We start from the raw sequence: 15,490 nt of genomic DNA, 5'->3' as shown, positions 1-15,490 counted from the left end.
TTGGCAGAACCATCTAGAATCCAAATTGACAAAACCACTTATGTGATTGCTTGCCAACTTTTATTTCAGGAGATGTGATCATGAGGTCAATGTTTTGAAGAAAAAAAACTCAGTGTTTCATAAAAATACCCATATTTAATCTTGTCGAACATTGCCAAAACAGGGGCTGCTCAACTCATCTTTAAGCCCTTCACGCAGAGCTCAAAGACTTGTAGGCCCCAGAGTGCATCACACAAACGCTAGTAGCTAGATCACATGACCATGAAGTCATCAACAAATCTATAATTGCTGCTTTTTCTCATGTTTCTTTTTCCCTCTGTTTTGTCTGCCACTCTCAGCCTGTGTTTATATGCAAGGCTGTGACTGATGCGCCGCCAAGTTTCGCGCAGAAGAAGACGTGTACAGTAGAAGACAGATAAACACGCTAATGAGTACCTCCGGACGTGTGTATGAGAAATACCCTGACCGTATATAGGCAAATGTTACCTGAGGGGGTCTGGGCTGCGGTTTGAGGCTTTTGAACACATAGAGTGATTAAACACAAGGCTGGCTAAGATGTGTGTCACATCGCATGAGCAGTCTCAAACAATGAAAGACAGACTGACTGCTTGAGGGTCGCTGGAGTTCCCCGAAATGTTTTAGATGAAACACCTGTTGGCTTCCAGTATGAACATCAAAGTTTATGATCTTGTTTACAAGGTGCATCTTTCTATAAGCTTTTTTTTACCAACATGAACAGTCCAGTGTAGTTTATGAACTAGATTTGAAGGTTGTTTCTGCATTCAAGACTTCTCTTCACCTGATACTTTCATCGCATGGATTGAGCTTGGTGTGAAAAAATGCCATGAGCGTGGCTGTGGTGCATGACCCCAAGAAGAAGGCATGAGGGAAGGGAAGCGCACGGTGGACTGAACAAAACATATTCATAAAACACAGAGAACATGAATTCCAAAACACAGTCCTGAAAAACAAGAAACAAAAGTAACAAAGAAAATCCCATGATGGTGAACACAAACACAAACAATGAACCGACCCTGAGTGGTCAGGCTTGGAGTCCTTTGAACAGAAAACGTTCAAATGACATAATAACCAATAGATGTGGCGCTTAAGGAGGAGCTCCACGGTGCCACCTGTGTTAGGGAATTTGGTAGACTGCGATATGCGTCACTGGGCATCTCAGGGTCTGAGGGCAATTTCTGTTACACTCCTTCCCTTCTGCATCTGCACATTTAGTGATTAAAAAGTGGCCTAAATTTTACATGATCTCAAACACAGGTGTCAAAGTCAAGGCCCGGGGGCCAAATCCAGCCCGCCACATGATTTTTTCCGCCCACGAAAGCAAATCAAACTTGTGAAATTCCATGATGCCTGTTAAAATCCTAACCAAAATTTCATATTTTTATATGTAAACCACAATAACAGTCATTATTCTTGACATCAGATTTGAAAACTAGTTATCCGTTTATTTGTTGTGCGCTCTATATGTAATATGTAGAGGGGCTTAAACGTTCTAAGGGATTCCCCAAATTCATAACGACCCTCGAGAGGAAAGCATAACTACAATGTGGTTCGCTGCAAAAAATTACTTTGACACCCCCTGATCTAAAAGCAGATCTAATTTGTGGAGCAGGTGGTGTAATGCGATTTTGGTGTTTTTGATGGAGGCGCAGGCAGACAAATTTGACACATCATTGATATATGCGGCGAATGTCATTGCATGGCAAAATCCCTCGGCATCACAGTAGAAAACAATTCATTGTGGCAATTATTATTATTATTAATTTTATTATTTTGTTATTATTATTACTGTACTGTTTTACTGTCAAATTGACGCATGGTCACAGGGAAAAGGTGTTCTCCAATTGCCTACGTGACATGCCCGACATCGGCATCATTAGCAAGGGTGTGGGGGTAGGGGGGTCATTCGTGTAACCGGCTGCCAATATCATGTAAGGAGCACAGTAAGTCCCTTTTTTTGTCTGAAATGTCATGCGTGGCATCACTGAGCACAATGTTTTGACTGATTTGATTGCAAATTCCGACTGACTGGGATAAGGCTACTTCTAACCCACAAGGGCTAAATACCAAAAGAAAAACAACTCCACCCATGGGCACATTTAGATTGTGTTTTGCAGAGTCATCATTAAATTTAAAAAAACTATATATATCACAAACAAACGCAGTTATGTTTTTATCATAATTTAGCATTTCAGTCACATAAAACTTCTTTGAATTGATGAGTCTATTGGGGGGCCTATTAGGGGACTTTAAATGATCTCCATCTTTCTGATAGCATCAGATGTGGCTCTTTTAAGACCTTTAAAAGTTTAAAATCTGAAGACGAGATATTAAATGTTAAAAATGCGAATTTTTAAATCAGGTTGAAAGTGTCCATCTTTAACTGTAAACAAAGGATTGTCCATCATTATCGAAACACACTGTGAAACTCCCATTTTTAAAAGGTACCAGAAGTAATACCGAGGGTACGAGAGGTTATTTTTAGTTCCCTTCACAACTTCATGGCTGGCAATGTAAACATTCTTATCTTGCACTGAACTGAACTGGTTTAGGAGGATAAAAGCCAGTATTGCTGCCTGAGCATGTCAGAGCGTCAGGTTGCAACACACACCTGCTTCAGCTGAGTCAGGGCACGAGCAAGGGAAACGTGAACTCAAAACAATTTTTCTCCTTGTTTACTCTGTGTTTCTGAAGCAGGCCTCCCCCTCTTGCTAAATCGTTGGTGCCACTCCTCAGGTTGTACGATGCTTTCTTGAGGAGTCTCTGTGGGAGGAGATTGGGCCTCCATAGTTCTACGTTTATATGCCAATAATATGTCAAACAACATGCTGGCCGAGTTAACGCAAGACTATTTTTGTAGGTCAATAGATGTTTGAGTGTAAGGAAAAATAGCGCACCATAATGCTCTGCTTTGAAAAATATAGAGTAATAACAATAAAATATAGAGTAAAAACAATAAAATAAAAAGAAAAGCATTTGTGCATCATGATTTATTGCTTTCATTGTGCTCTTACTTCTGGGTGCCTTCGACTACCTTAAGGTAGTATAATTCAATTTTACAGACATAAAGGAAGGAGAAACTTCCTTTTCTAGTATATCAGTCAGTGACTTACCAACATGCTAAAATGCTAATATATATATTGTAAAGGATACTGTTTCTTTACTATCACCGCTAAATGTTAGCTGTAGCATATCTGACATTTTATGTGACGTTTGCACCAAGCCAGCACGAACATAAAATACCCACAAGATGTTATCTTTGTTTTTGTGTTTATTTTGACGCTTAACTTTAAAAGGATGGAGCAATGAAACAGTTCAAAGCATCTTTGCCAAATTGCTGTCCATTGTGAAGTCAGTTGTTTGGGACTCACTGCCACCATACAAAACAAGCAAGTCACGTCATTCGTATCTCAAAGCACCACTGAATAATAATGTGTGATATCACAGTTTATGGTGCCATGAAAAATGACATTTCCTTTTGGTTTGCTTAAGAGGTTAATCGTGTTGGGATTCCATCCGTTTTTAATACCGCTTATCCTGAATAGGGTCGTGGGGAGTTGCTGGAGCCTATCCCAGCTGGTTTTGAGCGCAAGGCAGACTACACCCTACACCTTGTTAGCGCGTGAAGGCGAGAGCGTCAGTGAGGAGTTTGTTGAGCGCGCGGTCAGGACAAACCATCTATGATTTGGCGGAATTTAACACAAGTAGGTATTATTGAGCTTGAATATTTCGTTGTGTAATAATATGTTTTGAATGTTGAAAGTGATTCCATTTTTCAATAAATGTTGATTTCTTTGCCCCTTCGATGGAAACTTAAAAACAGACGCAATCTTGATAAATCACAGTGCATATGTTATTTTAATCTATTTCCATTTCCTCCTCCAAGTATCTGCGAAATAGTTTGTAAATGCCATATCTTGCATATTCCTTGAGAAAAATTTATTAACTGATCAGGGATATTTTTCACATTTGAAAGACAGTTAATAAATTGGGTTGTAGTGTTTTTACTGTGCTATGAGGTTTGTACATACTACATTTAAAGGACAACCGGCACCATTTTTTGTTTTTGTTTCCCACTGACATCAGAAAAACGTTTTATAGCATCTAAAATACTACACTGGTCGCCAGTCAGTCGCAGGACACTTGTCGGGATCCCTTGCTTTTTAACGTAACCTCTTTCCACTGAGAACCATTTACACCTTGTTTTATTTCCTCTCCTTTTTTGCCACCACTGTGTGTGATGTCGGAAATGTACGAGATGTTTGTCTTTTCACTTGGGTACCATTGTCTTTTGTGTATGTCTCTTGTCTCAAATCGCATGACAGCCAGGCAGGGCGGCTCTGGGAGGATGTGTTTGACTGAGAAAAAGAGTATGCGCTGAATGTAATGTTAATAAATGGTACGTCTGCCTGACACGCACACGCACATGCACACGCACACGCGCACACACACACACACACACACACACACACACACACACACACACACACACACACACACACACACACACACACACACACACACACACACACACACACACACACACACACACACACACACACACACACACAGCCTTTGGCCTAATGGGGGCTGACACTCTGTCAGGCTTCTGAGCTCTTTATCTGGGCCTCTTACCTTAGATTTAGTGTGTGTAGGCCCGCCCGTGTAGTTGTGTGTTGCGTTCCGCATGTGTGTATTTGTGTGACCCTAGTGGGGGTAGTTGCCAGGCCCCCAGAGAGTTTTTTAACCCCGAGCCAGAGTTAGCCTCATTTACATTGAAATGGAAGAGTGGCAAGGCCTCTTTATGGACTGTTTGCTTTTTCTTTATAGAAAAGGCTCAACCCCACCCTTCTCACATGCACGCACACATGCACGACAGCTACATGGGAATGCTTGGCTGTAGTTCACATTTTGCCAAATGGCTTGGCCATTGCGCCCTCTGTAACACTGTGTTTGTGTGTGTGCGTGTGTGTGTTTGTGTGTGAGGGGGAGTAGCATGAGTTATGGGAGTTGGGGTCAAAGGGGGCTGCAGGATCAAGTCTGTGTAACAGAGGCCAGAAGACTGCTAAGTGTTTTTCCAACTCACTCCTCTTCTACCTACCTAATGACTATGGGCCAAGTGTTGATGTGGAGTCTCCCGGGCTCCAGCTCAGCTCACTGGTTCCATACAACACATACACTCCACCTGAGGCAGAGATTGCTGCATCAGAGGTTACTCCTCCGAGAACCTCATCGTCCTCCAGAGTGGAATTTCTAAATCTGGCCCCAGATCAGTGTGCAGACAGTAAGGTCTCCCAAAGTCAGTGTCGGCTGCCAGAAACCACACTTCTAATTATAGCATGCAGGAAGCGAGTAGGAAGGAACCATAAACCCATACAATTATTTTTCTGTCAATGAAACACTAGAAAAATAGTAGTGAGCATGAGTCTTCTTGATCACTCCGATAAAAGAAAAAAAAGTATCCTATTGTCCAGGTTGATGTACGACAGTATTTCTCAACTCTTTGTGCTTTATTTTTTTAGGACCCTCAATAAAAAGTAGAGCAAGGTGTGGCTCCTTCAAGTGCACAAAAAGTTAATAAAGTCGACATTTCTGCTTCTCTTTGTTCATTTCTTTGCTGATTGATTTAAAAGTAAACTTTCCGCTCACAAAGAAAGTGCAAATTTAGAAATACACTTAAGTTCAAATAAAAAAACTGTTAAGCTTAGGAATAGGAACGGACCTAAATGGCAGAAAGCCTTTTTAAAGGACAACCGACACCATTTTTTTGTTTCCTAACTGACATCAGAAAACCGTTTTATAGAATCTTAAAGACCCAAAACACGCAAGCTGATATTTTTAGTCAAATACAAAACACCAATAAAAATTACTTAAAGTGTCCCAAAACTGCCACAAATGAGCTTGAAACTGGGAAGATTCAGAAAGTCCCGCCCCCTTGTTCGTGACGTCATGTCAGAATACTTCACAAACTGCCTTGCTCCAGAATCAAAACAATGGCTTTCAGATTCGGAGAAGATGCTTTCTTGTTACTCATCCAGTTATGAATATGATTCAAATAGTTCTGAAGAGGAAAGCATAAATATTTGCAATTGATTAAAGAAGTCCTTCCGTATCAATTCGAGCCGTCTGCAAGCGATGAAACTGGTGAAGATCTGGACTCCGATGTAGCGCCCAGAAAATGCACAAGATGGGGCACAAGCTGCATTTCGTCCAGTGTATAAAGAGCATATCAGAGCCGTAAAGCCACCCGTGATTGGTTAAAATCCCTGGTAGAAGACAGAGGGGTGGGTTTTACGCACACACACAAAGGAGACTGCCACACGAACATCAGATGTTGAGTAGAGAGAGAGCTCCTCTCTCGACAGCGCTCCAGAGAAAAAAAATGACACGGTGGAAAGTAGAAGTTTGTCCGATCGGTTTGCTCCACTAATATGGCGATTGCCCTCTTTCACCAGGTGAGCTCACAGTTAGCATGCAGTGTGACTAAATGAGTAAACATGCATCAAACTTCCGCTATCCAAGAGCCAAATCTCTAATTCTGGTTAACTTCCTCGTTCGCCTCCGCTGGTGCTCTGTTGGAAATGGGCTGATTTATCCTCTGGGAATTTGTGTAAATTTACACCTTCTTTATGCGTGTTACCGCAATTGGCTGCGACACACGATTCACCATCACGTTATTTATGTAGTTTACCTTCTAATTTCGCGATTAACACGGTGTTTTCAGATGAAAAAAAAGTACCCAAAATGTATTGTGTGTCGTTTTCTCAGTCAGGGGCGTTCCGAATGTGACGTCACTTCAGGCATCGTCATCAACTCGAAAACAAGACTTCATGAATATTCAGCGCGAGTCTTAAAACGTAAAATATGGCTATATGCGGTGGAATCGTTGTAAAATGCGCTCAGAAGAACTTGTCCGGGGTGTCGGTTGTCCTTAATTGATGCAACAGACATCTCAACTCTCCGGGACTGGTCCATGCAGTTAACCATCAAAAGCACTGCTGTGATATTTTATGTTCACTTTCCAGCACAACAGATTGCATATTTGGAGCATATTAATGAGAAATCACAGGGGCAGACGGTATGTGGTGACAAAAATTGAAATTCATTTGTGATTAGTTTTCGAATGGAGATGAGCCCAGCTGCAGAAAAGAGCATATGGCACTTGTTGGTGTTTGTGATACACGTTTAACAGAAATATACCCCCACAAGGGTTATATTACAGTGATATTTAACAAGATTGCTCAAGAACAACTTCCATTAAACTGCAAGGTCTAAGTAAGAACCTATAAATCTTGTCAACAATGAATGCAGTGTTGTCCCTGCATGAGTTCAATGAATGAAAGCCCATAAACGTGTTATTCATGTATTTATTTTTTGTGTAACATGAACTGAATGTAGTGTATTTTTGCTCACTGCAGTGCTATGAGCAGCCTCACTCACCTACTCGGCATCACTCAGTAACAATTAAACTGAATATTCCCCAAACCTTTCAATGTTTGTCAAATAAAAAAAAAAATGAAGTGTTTCACGAGGAAAATAGTCATTTTTTGCCTTTGTGGCCTATGCCATCAATGTCCTTACAATATATTTACCAGAGAAGTAGTGTGTGTGTGTGTGTGTGTGTGTGTGTGTGTGTGTGTGTGTGTGTGTGTGTGTGTGTGTGTGTGTGTGTTTGTGTGTGTGTGTTTTTGTGCATGTGTGCGTGTGCGTGAAGGGGGTGTTTCGTGAAAACTGTCTCTTTTGCCAAAGTTAGAATGTTCTTGTCAGCCAGGAATTCAATGGCAGCCACATTTGACATCAACGGAAACAATGTCTTTCACAGGAATGCATGCGTGGTTTAGTCGCATTCATGTTTTCGAATACAGTTATCACATTGAAGCAAAGTTCTATATGTTAGTTTCATACCATTTTCTTTTCCTTTTGAGGACAAGTCATTTGTGTATGTGGGTTCAGTCACCACAACACGGGCCACTTTTACTGACATTTTTCGTGGAATTGTTCCATCCTTAGACTGGTACTTAAACATATTTTTCTGTAAACCAGAAAAGTTTCACTGCACAATAGAAATTGCTAATTTGTGTTATTTTTGCTAGAAAAGTTAAACGTATTACAACTCATCATTTCTTGTTACGGCCGCAATGTCAGGCAAGCATTATATGCAACCTTAGAATGGTGTCCCTTTCACCTCAGTTATTCCTGATGTCTCATTTCCACTACTTTTGTAAGCAAAACCATGCCACAATCTTTGCACGACTCAAACAGTCTCTACGCAGGGGCACACACACTGCTATACTATTTCTAAACAGAGTGCTCTGAACTGTGACCAATAAACCCGCTAGTGTCTAAGCAAGCGTGCTTTCATGTTTGGCCAAGTGGTCAAACCGTTTCCTCGCCCTTCAGGATGCGGGACAAACATCCAGGGTCAATTTACTCTTTCAGAAAACAGTCTCATGTTCACAAAGCGAAACTGACACAAGTTGTTATTGACTTGTTTTGAGGTGACAGGTTCTCATCTGTTTTGTTGCCTCAAAAACAATGTTGGAGTTCTGTGTTATTCGTCTCTATTTAGGGGATCTATTTTTTTTTTATGAAAATGCTTAAAGGATGTCTACTGGGAAGAATTCCATCATAAGTGGTCAGTCAAACAATGCACAAGGCAGATTTAGTGTACCATGAGGTGGAGTGACATCTTCACTCACAATGTGATTTTGTGTTCTAAACGAAGGAGGACAAGCTATTGATGGACAAAGTGTGGTGTTGCTTCCTTAGGTAGCTGTCCCAACCACCGGATCCTTGTTTCAAGATCATTCTTATACAGTAAAGTCTCGTTATATCGATATTCTCGGGAGTCGGAAAAAATATCGATATAACCGGACTATCGATATATCCGATCCTGCGGCATGTAAATTTTCTCCTTGCGTTCATAGAAATAGTATCGTAATAAGCAGTACTATCGATATAACCGATATCGATATAACGAGACTTTACTGTAATTATTTAATCTGCATGTGAAAGCAAATATAAAACAAAGAAATGTTCCCGTTTCAAGCATCACTGTTGAAACTATCAATTACAGCCCAACTTTAATGGAAATAAAGATGAGTGATAAAAAAACATGCAGACAACAAAATCGATCAACATACAGTCTTCCACGAATGATTATAGTGGACTCGGGCAGGGATAGGAAATGGCTCAAAAAATAATTTTGACACATTTTTCATGCAGCATAATGAAATCTGATGTTGTCTATACAGAATTATTTTGTTGTACATTGAGTCATTTTCACTTTTGCCTCTGTGTCTTGCTTTTCATTTAGTTTCTGACTGCGGTCTTAAATGCCTCATATAACCCTGATTTTTTACAATAACCATGATGACCCAAGTCACATAACATCCAACAATAACACAATCCAAGCCACCATGTTTTGCTAGCCCTAAAGAATGGTGTTCTTTTGCCTTACCAGAACTCAACGGTTGTGTTTATCCATACTAAATCATAAAGTCTCTGGGTAAACATTTTTGTTTGGCACATTGCAAAGAAGAGGAATTCCTGAACGGAATGAGTCACGTTTGTTTGCTCCAACTTCATATTTGAAAGTGAAAGGCCTTTGTAGTTGGAAAGCATGTTATGAGAACAAATAGCACCCTCTGCAGTGGTCTATTTCCCTCGTAACCACAAGCTCTTCAATGATCCAGCACAACGCCAGGATCACTGGGGTGATGTTGTAAAGCCATTTCTGATCAACATCATCTCTGACAGCTATTAAAATATATGTTTACAAATGTAAAAATAAGAGCAAAAAAGTTTTGATACTCTTTAGTGGACATACATCACTGCTTATCTCAAGCACTGTTTAACCTTGGGTCCCCAAGTACAACAATAACCGCATCACATTTTGGTCAAACCACTTAACCGTGGAGACCTCACATCTTAGCAGGGAGATAGGCAACGCCATGCTGCTGTTGGAGTTTGACTTGGAATGAATAATTCACTGGAGGTTATGTTATATAAAGTCACTTATGGCAACATTTGCTACACGTTCACAATCTAACGAACAAATGCACATTTTATTGAATTTGTGTCATGAAGCAGTCTCATGGATGGTTGGAATGAAAACAAAATAGGAATGATCTTTGAGCCATTTGCCATATTTAAGCGGTGCATTTCTTGCCTTCTCGCCCATGTATTTGAAGGGAAATATGCAAATTGTGATATTTCAATCATGGCATCATTGACCTTATTGGACTGAAAGAGAAAAATCAATGTATAGCATGAATCAGAAAAATAAAATGGCTGACCCCCACATCCCTGGCCCACGCTATGGCACAACTACCACCATGCTCTACTAATGAGATGATGCAGTATTTAGCAGTCAGCATGGCAATGAAACATCCCACCTACAAGCTTGTGGATGAGAATAAATCATTAGACGCTGAAAAGCTAGAATTGAGTTATCAGCAAACACATTCTCTAAAGCATATGCCTCTTTGGAAAGACACTCAAGGCTGCATCCGCTTGCAAGCGGCTGTTTCTTATCTGAAGCTAAATGGAAGTCGAGGCAACAACCACAATTAAGCCGAACAGCGTATGATGGTAGAGGGTCAAACACATTGTAATTACTCTGTCACCCCAGAGGGGGCCAATGACACACAAGCACTGGATGCAGATCAACGAACTAAGTCGGAACAAATATACATACCATTAGGAGGAAGATAAATGAGCAGTTTCCAGCAAGTTTTCACCGTGAGGAGGTCCGCAATAATTAGGGTGACAAACCAAGCGTGCGCTGAACACGTGTTTTTGAGGGTGCAACAAATGTCATCCTTTTAACATCTCCCCTTCATAAAGATATATCGTTGTGCCCTTATATATGAGTTTGCTTTATCTGACTGCTTAGTTTGTATTTCAAAACACTTTTTCAAATGATATAAATAGGAATGAAATTAATCTGTTCCAGTGTTTGTATTGATTGAGAGAATCAAAGTGTCACTCAACCATATCGTGAAGTAATTATAGAATTAAGTAGGCCATTTTTGGCACACCTGTGCACCACAGTATAAAGTTTTTCATTCTTTACAGAGGTTAAAAATCTATGTATGCTATAAATTTTATATCTATATACATCTCTCTCTCTGTCTCTCTCTCTCTCTGCCCATTTTTCATCAAGGTGCTCTGGTTTCCCAGCACCTGACGCAGACCTGATTTAGCTGGGCGATGTCTGAGCCGGCATGACATCTGTCATCATTGTATGAGGTAGGCATTAGCGTGAAGGGTCTTGCCAAAGGACCCACACTGGATGATGTTGTGTGCTCATTTTCACTGCCCCAAGCGGGATTTGAAAACTCGTCTCCCAAACCGATCCCTTACCAACTGAGCTATCCAGCCGCAAAAAAAGCCCCTACACGGGATGTACAACCGAACCATAACTGAAGTGGCCGAGCACTCTGGGCTGTGACACCCAAACTAGACAAGTGGTTGCAACAACATCGGATATCTCGGTCCAGAAAACGCAATGCTGGGAACAGCACGGCTACTGCGCAGAACCCTGAAGCTTCTTGGCCTCTTGGAGAGGACCCGAGCTAACTAAAATGGGGGACAGACACCACACATGGGGGGGGTGAGACGAGGATATATATATATATATATATATATATTTTTTTTTTTTTCAACTGTTTATATTATATTTTTTCAACTGTCATTTGTTTGGTGAAAATGGCCAAAGCTTTCTCAATAGCCGCATGTTATTGCAGCATGAGTCCAGGTAGGTCCTGCGAGTCAAAACAACAAAGTTGGTTTGAGCGTCTTCTGAAAACAAACCTGAACTCCCTGAGGTGCAAGACATTTATTTATCCTCCAGATACCGGCTGAATTGCTCAAGGGCTGCCTGACACAACCTTCCTCCATATTTTATCCATCCAGCTTTGATAAGCTGACCCTGACAGCCTTGCTCTTCATTCTGAAAGTGTGTCACACTATGCTTGTTTGTGTGTGTGTGTGTGTGTGTGTGTGTGTGTGTGTGTGTGTGTGTGTGTTTGTGTGTTGGGTGTGTGTGTGTGTGTGTGAGAGAGAGAGAGACTGTGCTTGACGATAAATGTCAGAGTTGTGACAGAGCATCTCTGCCCTCAGCATCCTTTCAAAGTTTCCACTATATTCTGTGACTGATCTCTCCTTGCCCCACTTCATCCTGTCTTACTATCTACAGTATCTGTCCTAATGCTCGTGTTTGCAGTTGCAAAATCATCTTTTATCAAACCTCATTATTCTTTTGCCTGGTACTTTGTCAGGACAGGTGAACTCCTCAGACATATTGATCAAAAATATATCACTTGACATCAGAAAAAGATGATGATTGATGAAGTCCAAAGTATTGGATGCATCACAGCCGCAAAAGTGTTTTTACGATGTGTGCACATTTCCCGCTGGGTTCCATACATTTCCTAGGATATTTCCACTCTAGGTTGACTGATAACGTAATTAGAGCAGTGTAGTGATCTGTGGCAGCTGTGTTCCCACTGCACATACCAAAATGGTCAGTAAATAAGCGACTGGCGATCTAGTGACACAACGTACAGAGTATTCACTGGAGCCGTCCAGATATATTGGACAAACAAAGAAGCTTATCGCCGACACTATCATCCTGACCATTAAAAGTTTTACTTTTGAACAGAGAAGAATTTTGGTGTCTGGCTTCCTGCTTAAAACAGTACTTTTCACAGGCAGATTAATGACAGTTTACTTGGATTTTTTTTCTCCAGCAGATGCAACTCAGAGAAAGCTGAGCGCTCTCCTTGACTTGCCGTTCAGTTGTCTCCTTTGCCAAAATAAGTTTTGAAGTATCATCTTCAATCATTGTTGTCCTCTATAGTTGTCAGAACACATTTTATCTTTGGTGAAATGGAATCCGGGCTTTCAATACTCATCTGCAATTTATTCAAACTTTATTTGAAAGTAATTACTCGGAATGTCATCATCTCTATTTTTTGATGAATTAATTTGAAATTAATATTTTTAATCTTTTTCAATCCTCCGTGATCATGTATTCTGTGTGATATTTGAAGTCTTGACATTGTTTTAAGATTTAATTCATTATGACTTGAAAGGGGCAGAATAGTGAATGACTCGTTTACACTTTTGTGTTTTTTTTCCCTCACCTTCCAGTTTCTTCCCACATTTCAATAACATGCATAGCAGGCCGATCGAAAACTCAAAATTGTCCCTTGTTGTGACTGTGAGGCTGGATGGTTGTTCAGCTATATGTGTGCTCTGACATTTGTTGGACACCAGTTCAGGATGTAAACCACAATTTAGGCTATTGTGATTCCCTAGACATGTTGGTGAGGACATGCGGCTGTACTCGCAAATTTTAGATAAATAGAGTGTTACATAGTTGCTTCCCATATGTAGTTGTTGATGATTATTGGAAGAAATTGTTAGCGTGTTGTAAATTTCATGTTAACATCAGCAAATCTATTATTTCAGAAGATATAGTAAGTGCCTCGACCTTCGCATTCATCAGAACCCAAGAAGTAGCTCTCGGTCTCCATAGGGTTGGCAATCCATTTTGGCACCCAGACGTGGGTTGCACCATGTAGTCCTCTTGGGTGTGTGTGTGTGTGTGTTTTATTTTTGAGCACTTTTAGATGGTGAATGCTGTTTCATTTATCGTTTAAAACAGAATCTCCTGCCTCCATATCAAAGCATGAACTTGTCAGCATCGCTGCTTTTCAGATGACTTGTTTTATGTCATTTCAATAAACAGCATCCTTATAGTGCGCTTGCCAGTACTCCCACAGCTCTGTCTTCAATATAGAACAATAAATGTCTTCTTGCTCCAAACTGACCATCCAAACACATTCATTCTTGAGGATTTAATACACTTTTAAAGGAAAAAAATAAAAGCATGACATCTTAACTCACTCACAAGGAGGGACCAAAAAAAATCAAGACAAAACCTTAGCGGCAAGAGCGAAAGAAAACAAGGCAAGAGAGGTTAGATAGGTTGTGTGATCTATTTTCTTTTGGTTTTGGCTTATTTTGGCAAACACAAGTCCAGGATGGGGTTGCATGTCACAACAGAGGTGACAATACAAACACACGCTTTATGGTGTTGTTTTCACATCAGTACTGGCAAATGTCCCACACAAGCCTTTGAAGCAGATTGTGCAGTGGAGCAAGTGTATCCACTTCACAAATGGTGTAATTTGAGATGTGTTGTCTCATGAATCTACTCTAAATAGTCTACATTAGACAATTCATGAATGAAACACATTTTGTATGGTGCAACCCAGCAAACAACGTCACAATCAGCAGAACATCAAGCACCTGTACTGATTTGTTTGGCTATAATTTTTTTCCAGTTCAAAGCACCAGTCCAGTGTAACAGAACGTAACTTCTAACTGCATCTTAACTCCAAGTCAAGCAATGCCTTACAAGTATAATCGGTTCTGAGTCCAAGTTTGTCACTTGTAACATCCATACTTCAAATGACTTTCCCTTGCTGAAATGAATGGAAATGTCATTACTCCATAATATTTTGTGTTATTGATTTCCAAGTAAACATAGCCCACTGTTATGTTGTGCTACATGAAAACAGTCATAAAATAAATAGAATTGAAAGAATGAAAGATTATGTGTCATGATTTAATCCTGATGAGTGTCAGCTGCATTTTCATCATTCGTGTTAGCAAAAAGCTAGTGCGAGCCCTTGAAGAGGCAACATTGTATAATTATTTTAAATTAACATGGACTTGTCTATATTTAATGTTTAATATGACTGTACCTTTCAGATGGGAAGGGCATTCAACAAGTCTTTTTCTTTGGTGGGGGGAGTGAATTGTTTGCCACACTGCTGGTTTGTCTGAAGTGAATGAAATTCAATGCACTGCTACCACACAATTTCACTCTTATTGAACGAAACAAAGAGTCAAACACACACATACATAATGAAAATCCTCAGAAGGAGCATGGAGGAGACACTTGAAATTAAAGTATTTGCACGAAAAATGTAGAATGACTCTTGCCTCATGATATACTTGATCTGTCACTGGAGTTGAGATTATTGAGTATTGAGTATGATGACAACATGGTGAACGTGTAATCTCGTTACAGCTCAAAACTATTCAAATTAAACGATCAATTGAACTCCAACAATATCTGGATATCCACTCTATTCAATTTCAAAACAAAACAAAAAAAGAAAAAAAAAAGAGAAAAAAGTCAAGCAGCAGCTTTTGGAGGGGAGACAACGGGGCTGGCTTGTTGAAAGCATTCATTCTGTGTTCTTCAAGGAGGTCCAGTCTAGGCACTTCTAGTTTTGTGGGACCTGTCTGGCGCTGAATTCACAAAGTGCGAGGGTTTTTCATCTCCCTGGGCCTATCACTCGGAGCAGTGAATCAGGAGCTCGGGGACCATCAACTCCCAATGTCCCAAATTTGCTTCTCCTCACTCAACCCCCTCCTTAGCGCAGCCTGC

The 15,490-nt window shown here is 40.4% G+C and overlaps 1 long non-coding RNA gene across 1 annotated transcript in view; it reads left to right on the top strand.

Annotated features, from left to right (window-relative positions):
- The first annotated feature begins 6,368 nt into the window (after nt 1-6,368).
- LOC148900552 (uncharacterized) overlaps nt 6,369-15,490 on the top strand; it is a 68,513-nt gene continuing 59,391 nt past the window's right edge. Inside the window, exons 1-2 of the long non-coding RNA XR_016114354.1 lie at nt 6,369-6,473; nt 11,186-11,271. This is a non-coding gene — a long non-coding RNA (uncharacterized LOC148900552). The remainder of the gene's footprint in view (nt 6,474-11,185; nt 11,272-15,490) is intronic.

Source organism: Hippocampus bargibanti, linkage group LG03 (assembly GCF_051943395.1).
Source record: "Hippocampus bargibanti isolate YZ-2025 linkage group LG03, ASM5194339v1, whole genome shotgun sequence".
In the NCBI taxonomy this organism is placed as follows: domain Eukaryota; kingdom Metazoa; phylum Chordata; class Actinopteri; order Syngnathiformes; family Syngnathidae; genus Hippocampus; species Hippocampus bargibanti.
The sequence above is the reverse complement of the archived record's forward strand: the minus strand, read 5'-3'. Positions and strand labels throughout refer to the sequence as shown.